The sequence below is a fragment of the Asterias amurensis genome, chromosome 8 (assembly GCF_032118995.1).
Source record: "Asterias amurensis chromosome 8, ASM3211899v1".
Lineage (NCBI taxonomy): Eukaryota > Metazoa > Echinodermata > Asteroidea > Forcipulatida > Asteriidae > Asterias > Asterias amurensis.
In genome coordinates, this window is record NC_092655.1 from 14,977,906 (window position 1) to 14,990,537 (window position 12,632).

Sequence of the window (12,632 nt, forward strand, 5' to 3'; positions counted from 1 at the left end):
GAAATAGAGTTTTGAGTATAAAGAGATCATTCTCTAGCTATTCTACCTAGGTTTGCTGCGCTTTAATCCCATCTTGGATATGTATTGTTTGAAGCTTTGCATGGTGTGGAGAAATAAGAATTTACGGGGACAACCATGTGTAAACCTCTTAAGGTGAGTATTGGCTCTGAAAAGAGCAGGTTTGGTCTTGATGTTTCTAACAGTATATTCTGCTCGTCTTCAGGAGAATGTTGGACTACAGGCGATGGTCGAACTTTAGAAGTGCTGAATGGATGAGCATTTGGGCGGGATGAATCAAAGCTGTTCTTGGCCGGTAATGCATGTGAGTTGATTGCTGGTTGGATGTGTGTGCATTGGAGTGTGACATTCTTGTGGTGAGCTGCTGCTGGAAGGGTTGGCTTGAGGATGTGTGACCAGATGACGTTAATGAAGAAACCGATGTCTTCTGGAACTGTATGGCGTGCTTGTATATCGATGGCCTCCCCGACTCTGCATTGGTGCCAGGACTGTACATGAGCTATGAGTTTGGCTTGATTCCACTTGATGATGCTGTCGTGTTCGTGTGAATATTTGATGATGGCTGAATTGTTAAGGTGTTCCAGTGTGCCATGTGCTTTGTGTTCCTTGATTCTTGTTGAGATATTGCGCCCTGGTTCCACGATGTATACTTCACAGTTATCGCAGGGAATGTGGTAAACGATGGCTTTTTCTCGAGTGTCTTGCTTGTCCTTGTGTGTGTGGAGTGATGCTTGAATCTTGTTTGATGCTGTATGGAAGGTCTTGACTTGAGCTTGAATGAAGATACGTTGAAGCTTGTGAGAAGATAGGCCAATGTTTGGGAGGGAGATTGCAGCCTTGAACTCTGGTAGTTCATCTGGTGTGAGACTTGGCTTGGGCTCGCTGAGGTTGAAAGTTTTGTAGCCATTAAGTTGACGTGATGTCTTGATGTGTTGTAGTTCCTGCTTCAAGCTGCCCTTGTCACAGGTGTCCAAGGTCCAACGGACCAAGGTGTTGGAGACAGCAGACTTGAAGCGAGGATGGTGGAATAATGAGTTGTGAACGTATCTGTTGGTGTGCGTTGGCTTGTGATGTACCGTGTGGGCTAGAGTGCCATCAGCTTGTCTTGTTACTTCGGCACCTAGGAAGGAGATAGCATTGTTTTGTTCTTGTTCCATGTTGAATCGGAAACGTAGATATTGACTGTTCAGTTGATGGAAGAACTTTTGGAATGCTGTCTTGCCGTTGGGCCAAAACCACAAAGGTGTCGTCAATGTAGCGGAACCTGAGGTTGGGGCGAAGATTGGCATTCTTGATACCGTCAAGTTAAAACTCCTCCATGAACAAATCCATCAAGACTGGGGATAGAGGAGATCCCATGGTGGCCACAGAGGTTTGTTCGTAGAATTTGTCTCGCCACCTGAATCTAAAAGCGGAGAAGCAGGTGATAAGGAGGTCGTGGACTTGTTCTGGAGTGAGTCTTGTGCGGTCTGTCAGTGTAGGTTAGGCTTGAAGGCATTGTTCGGCGATGTTGCATGCTTCTTCAGTTGGTATGTTGGTGAATAGTGACATGATGTCAAAACTGACAAGGATCTCAGTTGCCCGGAGATGTATGTATTTGATAATGTCGACGAACTTGCTTGAGTTGTTAATGTTATGTTCAGTGAGGCCAACTAGTGGATGAAGGGTCTTGGTGGGGTGTCTTGCAGTATTGTAGGTGGGTGACCCCGGGACGCCACGATGGGACGGAGAGGAACATCTGGCTTGTGGCTCTTAAGGTTGGCCAAAAAAACGTGATTAGGCGGATGCGGATGGCTTGAGGTGACGGTACATGGTGTTGTCTATGACCTGCGCTTGATAAAGAGTGCAGAATTTAGCAGTGGGGGTGCGTTCGATGATTGAACAGGAGTTACTTGGCAGGCGTCGGTAGGTATCAGTTGACAGGATGTCGGTTACCTTGTGGTCAAAATCTGTTGTGCACATGAACACGGTGGCATTACCAATGTTCGTTGACATGATGTGGATAGACTTGTCTTTGTGCAGGGCTCGGATAGCGGCGTGTTCTTGCTTGCTTGTGTAGGGTCTTGGTAACTTGGTGTTTGAAGAGTTTGAAGAATCTGGATGCGGATATGGTTGACGAATGTCTTGTGTAGATGTTTGAGTGCAGGTTCGGTAGACTGAATAATATCTTTGACTGGAATCATGCACTGTGTGGGCGCCAGCACACCTCGCATGATTCAAGTCAAAGACATCAATCAGTCCACTGAACCTGCACTCAAACATCTGGACAAGATAGTCGCCAACCAAGTCCGCATCCAAATTCTGCAAAGACTTCAAACGCCAAGTTACCAAGACCCTACACAAGCAGGCGAGAAAATGCTGATATCTGAGCCCTGCACAAAGACAAGTCCATCCACATCATGTCAGCGGACAAGGGTAATGCCACTATGGTCATGTCTACAACGGATTATGACCACCAAGTAAATGAAATCCTGTCAACTAATACCTACCAATGCCTGCCAAGGAACCCCAGCCCAGTCATTGAACGCACACTCACCACCAAACTCTGTACTCTCTATCAAGCGCAAGTCATAGACAACACCACGTACCGTCACCTCAAACCATCCGCATTCACCTGCCCACGTTTCTTCTGCCAACCCAAGATCCACAAGCCAGATGGTCTTCTCCGCCCCATCGTGGCTTCCCAGGGTTCACCTTCTTACAACATTGCAACACACCTCACAAAGAACCTCCATCGACTAGTTGGCCTCACTGAACATCACATCAACAACACAAGCAAGTTAGTCGACATCATCAAGCACATACATCTCCGTCCAACTGATATCCTTGTCAGTTTTGATGTCGTGTCACTGTTCACCAACATACCAATCGAAGAAGCATGCAACATCGCCAACCAAAGCCTTCAAGCCGAACCTACACTGACAGACCGCACAAGCCTCACCCCAGAACAAGTCCACGACCTCCTCATCACCAGCGTCTACGCTTCCAGCTTCAGGTGGTGAGACAAATTCTATGAACAAACCTCTGGGGCCGCCATGAGATATCCTCTATCCCCAGTCCTGGGAGATTTGTTCGTGGAGGAATTTGAACTTGACAGCATAGAGAAGGTCAATCTTTGCCCTAACCTCTGGCTCCGCTACATTAACGACACCTTTGTGGTTAGGCCTTACGACAAGACAGCACTCCAAGAGTTCTTCCATCACCTGAACAGTCAACATCCACACATCCAATTCACCATGGAACAAGAACAAAACAACACTATCTCCGTCCTAGACGTCCAAGTAACAAGACAAGCTGATGGCACTATAGCCCAAACGGTACATCGCAAGCCAACACACCCCGATAGATACCTTCACAACTCATCATTCCATCATCCTCGCTTCAAGTCTGCTGTCTGCAACACCTTGGTTTGCTGGGCCTTCAACACCTGTGACAAAGGCAGCTTGAAGCAGGAACTACACCACATCAAGACTTCACTTCAACTTAACGACTACAAGACATTCAATTTTAGCCAGCCCAAGCCAAGTCTCACAACAGATGAACAACCAGAGTTCAAGGCTGCAATCACCCTCCCATATATCGGCCACACTTCTCACAAGTTTCAAAGTATCTTCAGTCAAGCTCAAGTCAAGATCTTCCACACAGCACCAAACAAGATTCAAGCATCACTCCACACACACAAGGACAAGCGAGACACTCAAGACAAAGCAGGCGTTTACCGCATTCCCTGTGATTGCGGTAAAGTGTACTTCACGGAAACCTGGCGCAGCATCTCAACAAGAATCAAGGACACAAAGCACATGGCAGACTCGGACACCTCGACAAATCAGCCATCATCAAACATTCACAAGAACACGACCACATCATCAATTGGAATCAAGCCGAACTCAAAGTTCCTGTACAGTCCTGACACCAATGCAGAGTCAGGGAGGCCATCGAGATACAAGCACATCATAAAGTTCCACCAGACGAGGTTTCTTCATTATGGACATCTGGTCACCCATCCTCGAGCCAACCCTCCCAGCAGCAGCTCACCTAAAGAATGTCGCACTCCAATGCAATTCACATCCAGCCAGCAATCAACTCTCACGCATCACGGGCCAAGAACAGCTCTGATCCTTCCCTCTCAAATGCTCATCCATCCAGCGCAACTTAAGCTCCACCACCGGCGCCGCCTGCATTCCAGCATTCCCCTGAAGACGAGATTATAAAGAGATAATTCTCTAGCTATGTACCTATGTTTTGTGAGCTTCAGTCATCGACAGGTAGTACACCACATTCCCAGCAGAACTGGAGACTCCTGAAAATATGTCAATCAAGTCAAAATATCAAGTGTAAAACCTCCACCTTAAATTGGTCCATTATTACAAAGAGCATCCCAAAATTGGGTCCTTGAGTTTTTCGATGATAATTTGTTATGCTTTCTTTCTCTCAAATTTTCTTTACAGTCGAACAATTGTCATGAACTTGTTGTTTCCATTAAACCAACTTTCAAGAACTTTTTGCGAAGAAACCGACGGGACAGTTTGTGGACTAAAGGCTTAAAGACACTGGACACTATAGGTAATTATCAAAGACCAGTCTTCACTCTTGGTGACGTATGTCAACATATGCATGAAGTAAAAACTTGTGAAACTTTGAGTTTAATTGATTGTCGAAGTTGCAAGACAATAATGAAAGAAAGCACACCCACCCTTGTTACACAAACTTATGTGCTTTCAGATGCTTGATTTCGAAACCTCAAAATCAAATGCTGAGGTCTCGAAACAAAACTAATAATAATAATAATATTAATAATAATAATTTGTTCATTTACATTGTGCCCATTCCATAAACTGTACAAAAGCGAATAACATAATAATCCAAACAATTGAATGAACAAGAACCTTACAGGACAAATTGCAAAACATTAATACAGTAAACCCACATATTAGTAAAGGAACAATATATGCACAATTCAAGAATTTCCAAATTCATGGAAAATTACTTCTTAATCGAAAACTATGTTAATTCAGAGGGAGTTGGTTCTCGCAACGTTTTATACCATCATCCTCTCCCCATTGGTCGGTACATTAACTCAGACTTGATGTCCTTTTGATGACAATTTGGAAATGAAACTGAAGAATTTCTGTCCAAAAATGTATGGCCCTTTACATTTGAATTGCAATTGAAGGGTATCAAACACGATAGCATCTTACATAATCGAGTCCCCCCCCCCCCCCCAATTTTCATCTTGACTCCAGCAAATGGAAAATTTGTGAATTACAAAGCTAAATTAGAGCGTGGAGCCCCTTTTAAATCTAAACAAAATGTTTATTTTAGGATAAACCTTAACAAATTACGCTCCCTCATTACTTTCCAAGCTATCAATCAAACTGAAAATAAACTTACCTGGTCCTGTCGGTTTCCTCACAGCGTACATAGCTCTCAATGATGTCTTCTTGGTCGGTACTGGAATGGCATGACACCGTCTTCGAAAAAATATAAGACAAAACAAAACAAAAAATGAGAAAAGTGCACTTCGAATCAGAGTTATTCCATTTTAGTTTAAGAATGAAGGTGTAATAAATGGGGTGTGTGGTTGTTACACGATGTTTAGACAATGACGAATGGTGTGAAGTTGGAGATTAAGATGTCACACGCAAGCATGCTCGGATATGAGCTTGGTAGATTTAGGTTAGTGTGCAACGCTGCGCATGCAGTAAATTGGTAGGACAAAAATCAGAGCACCAAATTCATGGAAAACTACTTCTTTATCGAAAACTACGTTAATTCAGAGGGAGTTGGTTCTCGCAATGTTTTATACCATCACCCTCTCCCCATTCCTAGTTACCAAGTAAGGTGTGACGATAATAATTATTTTGAGTAACTAACAATAGTGTCCACTGCCTTTAAACCATAAACGCAGACTCCTGTATTACATTTCAATCAGGACACCATATATACACTCATGTCAAATACTTTTCACTGTATTTATTTTCTCATGTACCAAAGTGTTTGCTTCAAAATCCAAAATCCAAAAAAGCAAACAGTTCCGCTCCACAAATGTAAATGATGTGGATCTTGAGTTTTGAGTTTTTGTGAATTTGAGTTTTGTGATGCATTCATTTTCCAACATGTGAGTGGAGTTTGGGGACACCGCATGACTCTATGTCAAGTTAAAATGGTGCAGAAAACAAATTGCGCTCTTTCAGAGCATGACATCATCATACAGCAAAAACAAATTGGTCTGTACATAAGCTCAGACTTGATGTCCTTTTGATTACAATTTGAATTTCTGTCCAAAATTGTATGGCCCTTTATATTTTAATTGCAATTGAAGGGTATCAAACACAATAGCATCTTACATAATCGAGTCCCCCCCCAGTTTTCATCTTGACTCCAGCAAATGGAAAATTTGTGAATTACAAAGCTAAATTTGAGCATGGAGCCCCTTTTAAATCTAGACATAATCTTGATTTCAGGATAAATCTCAACAACTTACGGTCCCTCATTACTTCCCAAGCTATCAATACGGTCCCTCATTACTTCCCAAGCTATCAATCCACCTTAAAATAAACTTACCTTTTCCTGTCGTTTTCCTCGAAGACACACAGCTCCCATTGATGTCTTCATGGCCGCAACTGGAATGGTGCAGTTTCCGTTGGTCTCCACTAGGCAGATGGATCACCGTCGCCGTAAAAAAATTAAAGAAAAAATACAGACAATGAGAAAAATGCATCTCGAAATAGAGTTTTGAGTATAAAGAGATCATTCTCTAGCTATTCTACTTAGGTTTGTTGCGCTTTAATCCCATCTTGGATATGTATTGTTTGAAGCTTTGCATGGTGTGGAGAAATAAGAATTTACGGGGACAACCATGTGTAAACCTCTTAAGGTGAGTATTGGCTCTGGAAAGAGCTGGTTTGGTCTCGATGTTTCTAACAGTATATTCTGCTCGTCTTCAGCAGAATGTTGGACTAATGTTGGATGTATGTATTTGATAATGTCGACGAACTTGCTTGAGTTGTTAATGTTATGTTCAGTGAGGCCAACTAGTGGATGAAGGGTCTTGGTGGGGTGTCTTGCAGTATTGTAGGTGGGTGACCCCGGGACGCCACGATGGGACGGAGAGGAACATCTGGCTTGTGGCTCTTAAGGTTGGCCAAAAAAACGTGATTAGGCGGATGCGGATGGCTTGAGGTGACGGTACATGGTGTTGTCTATGACCTGCGCTTGATAAAGAGTGCAGAATTTAGCAGTGGGGGTGCGTTCGATGATTGAACAGGAGTTACTTGGCAGGCGTCGGTAGGTATCAGTTGACAGGATGTCGGTTACCTTGTGGTCAAAATCTGTTGTGCACATGAACACGGTGGCATTACCAATGTTCGTTGACATGATGTGGATAGACTTGTCTTTGTGCAGGGCTCGGATAGCGGCGTGTTCTTGCTTGCTTGTGTAGGGTCTTGGTAACTTGGTGTTTGAAGAGTTTGAAGAATCTGGATGCGGATATGGTTGACGAATGTCTTGTGTAGATGTTTGAGTGCAGGTTCGGTAGACTGAATAATATCTTTGACTGGAATCATGCACTGTGTGGGCGCCAGCACACCTCGCATGATTCAAGTCAAAGACATCAATCAGTCCACTGAACCTGCACTCAAACATCTGGACAAGATAGTCGCCAACCAAGTCCGCATCCAAATTCTGCAAAGACTTCAAACGCCAAGTTACCAAGACCCTACACAAGCAGGCGAGAAAATGCTGATATCTGAGCCCTGCACAAAGACAAGTCCATCCACATCATGTCAGCGGACAAGGGTAATGCCACTATGGTCATGTCTACAACGGATTATGACCACCAAGTAAATGAAATCCTGTCAACTAATACCTACCAATGCCTGCCAAGGAACCCCAGCCCAGTCATTGAACGCACACTCACCACCAAACTCTGTACTCTCTATCAAGCGCAAGTCATAGACAACACCACGTACCGTCACCTCAAACCATCCGCATTCACCTGCCCACGTTTCTTCTGCCAACCCAAGATCCACAAGCCAGATGGTCTTCTCCGCCCCATCGTGGCTTCCCAGGGTTCACCTTCTTACAACATTGCAACACACCTCACAAAGAACCTCCATCGACTAGTTGGCCTCACTGAACATCACATCAACAACACAAGCAAGTTAGTCGACATCATCAAGCACATACATCTCCGTCCAACTGATATCCTTGTCAGTTTTGATGTCGTGTCACTGTTCACCAACATACCAATCGAAGAAGCATGCAACATCGCCAACCAAAGCCTTCAAGCCGAACCTACACTGACAGACCGCACAAGCCTCACCCCAGAACAAGTCCACGACCTCCTCATCACCAGCGTCTACGCTTCCAGCTTCAGGTGGTGAGACAAATTCTATGAACAAACCTCTGGGGCCGCCATGAGATATCCTCTATCCCCAGTCCTGGGAGATTTGTTCGTGGAGGAATTTGAACTTGACAGCATAGAGAAGGTCAATCTTTGCCCTAACCTCTGGCTCCGCTACATTAACGACACCTTTGTGGTTAGGCCTTACGACAAGACAGCACTCCAAGAGTTCTTCCATCACCTGAACAGTCAACATCCACACATCCAATTCACCATGGAACAAGAACAAAACAACACTATCTCCGTCCTAGACGTCCAAGTAACAAGACAAGCTGATGGCACTATAGCCCAAACGGTACATCGCAAGCCAACACACCCCGATAGATACCTTCACAACTCATCATTCCATCATCCTCGCTTCAAGTCTGCTGTCTGCAACACCTTGGTTTGCTGGGCCTTCAACACCTGTGACAAAGGCAGCTTGAAGCAGGAACTACACCACATCAAGACTTCACTTCAACTTAACGACTACAAGACATTCAATTTTAGCCAGCCCAAGCCAAGTCTCACAACAGATGAACAACCAGAGTTCAAGGCTGCAATCACCCTCCCATATATCGGCCACACTTCTCACAAGTTTCAAAGTATCTTCAGTCAAGCTCAAGTCAAGATCTTCCACACAGCACCAAACAAGATTCAAGCATCACTCCACACACACAAGGACAAGCGAGACACTCAAGACAAAGCAGGCGTTTACCGCATTCCCTGTGATTGCGGTAAAGTGTACTTCACGGAAACCTGGCGCAGCATCTCAACAAGAATCAAGGACACAAAGCACATGGCAGACTCGGACACCTCGACAAATCAGCCATCATCAAACATTCACAAGAACACGACCACATCATCAATTGGAATCAAGCCGAACTCAAAGTTCCTGTACAGTCCTGACACCAATGCAGAGTCAGGGAGGCCATCGAGATACAAGCACATCATAAAGTTCCACCAGACGAGGTTTCTTCATTATGGACATCTGGTCACCCATCCTCGAGCCAACCCTCCCAGCAGCAGCTCACCTAAAGAATGTCGCACTCCAATGCAATTCACATCCAGCCAGCAATCAACTCTCACGCATCACGGGCCAAGAACAGCTCTGATCCTTCCCTCTCAAATGCTCATCCATCCAGCGCAACTTAAGCTCCACCACCGGCGCCGCCTGCATTCCAGCATTCCCCTGAAGACGAGATTATAAAGAGATAATTCTCTAGCTATGTACCTATGTTTTGTGAGCTTCAGTCATCGACAGGTAGTACACCACATTCCCAGCAGAACTGGAGACTCCTGAAAATATGTCAATCAAGTCAAAATATCAAGTGTAAAACCTCCACCTTAAATTGGTCCATTATTACAAAGAGCATCCCAAAATTGGGTCCTTGAGTTTTTCGATGATAATTTGTTATGCTTTCTTTCTCTCAAATTTTCTTTACAGTCGAACAATTGTCATGAACTTGTTGTTTCCATTAAACCAACTTTCAAGAACTTTTTGCGAAGAAACCGACGGGACAGTTTGTGGACTAAAGGCTTAAAGACACTGGACACTATAGGTAATTATCAAAGACCAGTCTTCACTCTTGGTGACGTATGTCAACATATGCATGAAGTAAAAACTTGTGAAACTTTGAGTTTAATTGATTGTCGAAGTTGCAAGACAATAATGAAAGAAAGCACACCCACCCTTGTTACACAAACTTATGTGCTTTCAGATGCTTGATTTCGAAACCTCAAAATCAAATGCTGAGGTCTCGAAACAAAACTAATAATAATAATAATATTAATAATAATAATTTGTTCATTTACATTGTGCCCATTCCATAAACTGTACAAAAGCGAATAACATAATAATCCAAACAATTGAATGAACAAGAACCTTACAGGACAAATTGCAAAACATTAATACAGTAAACCCACATATTAGTAAAGGAACAATATATGCACAATTCAAGAATTTCCAAATTCATGGAAAATTACTTCTTAATCGAAAACTATGTTAATTCAGAGGGAGTTGGTTCTCGCAACGTTTTATACCATCATCCTCTCCCCATTGGTCGGTACATTAACTCAGACTTGATGTCCTTTTGATGACAATTTGGAAATGAAACTGAAGAATTTCTGTCCAAAAATGTATGGCCCTTTACATTTGAATTGCAATTGAAGGGTATCAAACACGATAGCATCTTACATAATCGAGTCCCCCCCCCCCCCCCCAATTTTCATCTTGACTCCAGCAAATGGAAAATTTGTGAATTACAAAGCTAAATTAGAGCGTGGAGCCCCTTTTAAATCTAAACAAAATGTTTATTTTAGGATAAACCTTAACAAATTACGCTCCCTCATTACTTTCCAAGCTATCAATCAAACTGAAAATAAACTTACCTGGTCCTGTCGGTTTCCTCACAGCGTACATAGCTCTCAATGATGTCTTCTTGGTCGGTACTGGAATGGCATGACACCGTCTTCGAAAAAATATAAGACAAAACAAAACAAAAAATGAGAAAAGTGCACTTCGAATCAGAGTTATTCCATTTTAGTTTAAGAATGAAGGTGTAATAAATGGGGTGTGTGGTTGTTACACGATGTTTAGACAATGACGAATGGTGTGAAGTTGGAGATTAAGATGTCACACGCAAGCATGCTCGGATATGAGCTTGGTAGATTTAGGTTAGTGTGCAACGCTGCGCATGCAGTAAATTGGTAGGACAAAAATCAGAGCACCAAATTCATGGAAAACTACTTCTTTATCGAAAACTACGTTAATTCAGAGGGAGTTGGTTCTCGCAATGTTTTATACCATCACCCTCTCCCCATTCCTAGTTACCAAGTAAGGTTTGACGATAATAATTATTTTGAGTAACTAACAATAGTGTCCACTGCCTTTAAACCATAAACGCAGACTCCTGTATTACATTTCAATCAGGACACCATATATACACTCATGTCAAATACTTTTCACTGTATTTATTTTCTCATGTACCAAAGTGTTTGCTTCAAAATCCAAAATCCAAAAAAGCAAACAGTTCCGCTCCACAAATGTAAATGATGTGGATCTTGAGTTTTGAGTTTTTGTGAATTTGAGTTTTGTGATGCATTCATTTTCCAACATGTGAGTGGAGTTTGGGGACACCGCATGACTCTATGTCAAGTTAAAATGGTGCAGAAAACAAATTGCGCTCTTTCAGAGCATGACATCATCATACAGCAAAAACAAATTGGTCTGTACATAAGCTCAGACTTGATGTCCTTTTGATTACAATTTGGAAATGAAACTGTAGAATTTCTGTCCAAAATTGTATGGCCCTTTATATTTTAATTGCAATTGAAGGGTATCAAACACAATAGCATCTTACATAATCGAGTCCCCCCCCAGTTTTCATCTTGACTCCAGCAAATGGAAAATTTGTGAATTACAAAGCTAAATTTGAGCATGGAGCCCCTTTTAAATCTAGACATAATCTTGATTTCAGGATAAATCTCAACAACTTACGGTCCCTCATTACTTCCCAAGCTATCAATACGGTCCCTCATTACTTCCCAAGCTATCAATCCACCTTAAAATAAACTTACCTTTTCCTGTCGTTTTCCTCGAAGACACACAGCTCCCATTGATGTCTTCATGGCCGCAACTGGAATGGTGCAGTTTCCGTTGGTCTCCACTAGGCAGATGGATCACCGTCGCCGTAAAAAAATTAAAGAAAAAATACAGACAATGAGAAAAATGCATCTCGAAATAGAGTTTTGAGTATAAAGAGATCATTCTCTAGCTATTCTACTTAGGTTTGTTGCGCTTTAATCCCATCTTGGATATGTATTGTTTGAAGCTTTGCATGGTGTGGAGAAATAAGAATTTACGGGGACAACCATGTGTAAACCTCTTAAGGTGAGTATTGGCTCTGGAAAGAGCTGGTTTGGTCTCGATGTTTCTAACAGTATATTCTGCTCGTCTTCAGCAGAATGCTGGACTACAGGCGATGGTCGAACTTTAGAAGTGCTGGATGGATGAGCATTTGGGCAGGATGGATCAAAGCTGTTCTTGGCCGGTAATGCATGTGAGTTGATTGCTGGCTGGATGTGTGTGCATTGGAGTGTGACATTCTTGTGGTGAGCTGCTGCTGGAAGGGTTGGCTTGAGGATGTGTGACCAGATGTCGTTAATGAAGAAACCGATGTCTTCTGGAACTGTATGGCATGCTTGTATATCGATGGCCTCCCCGCCTCTG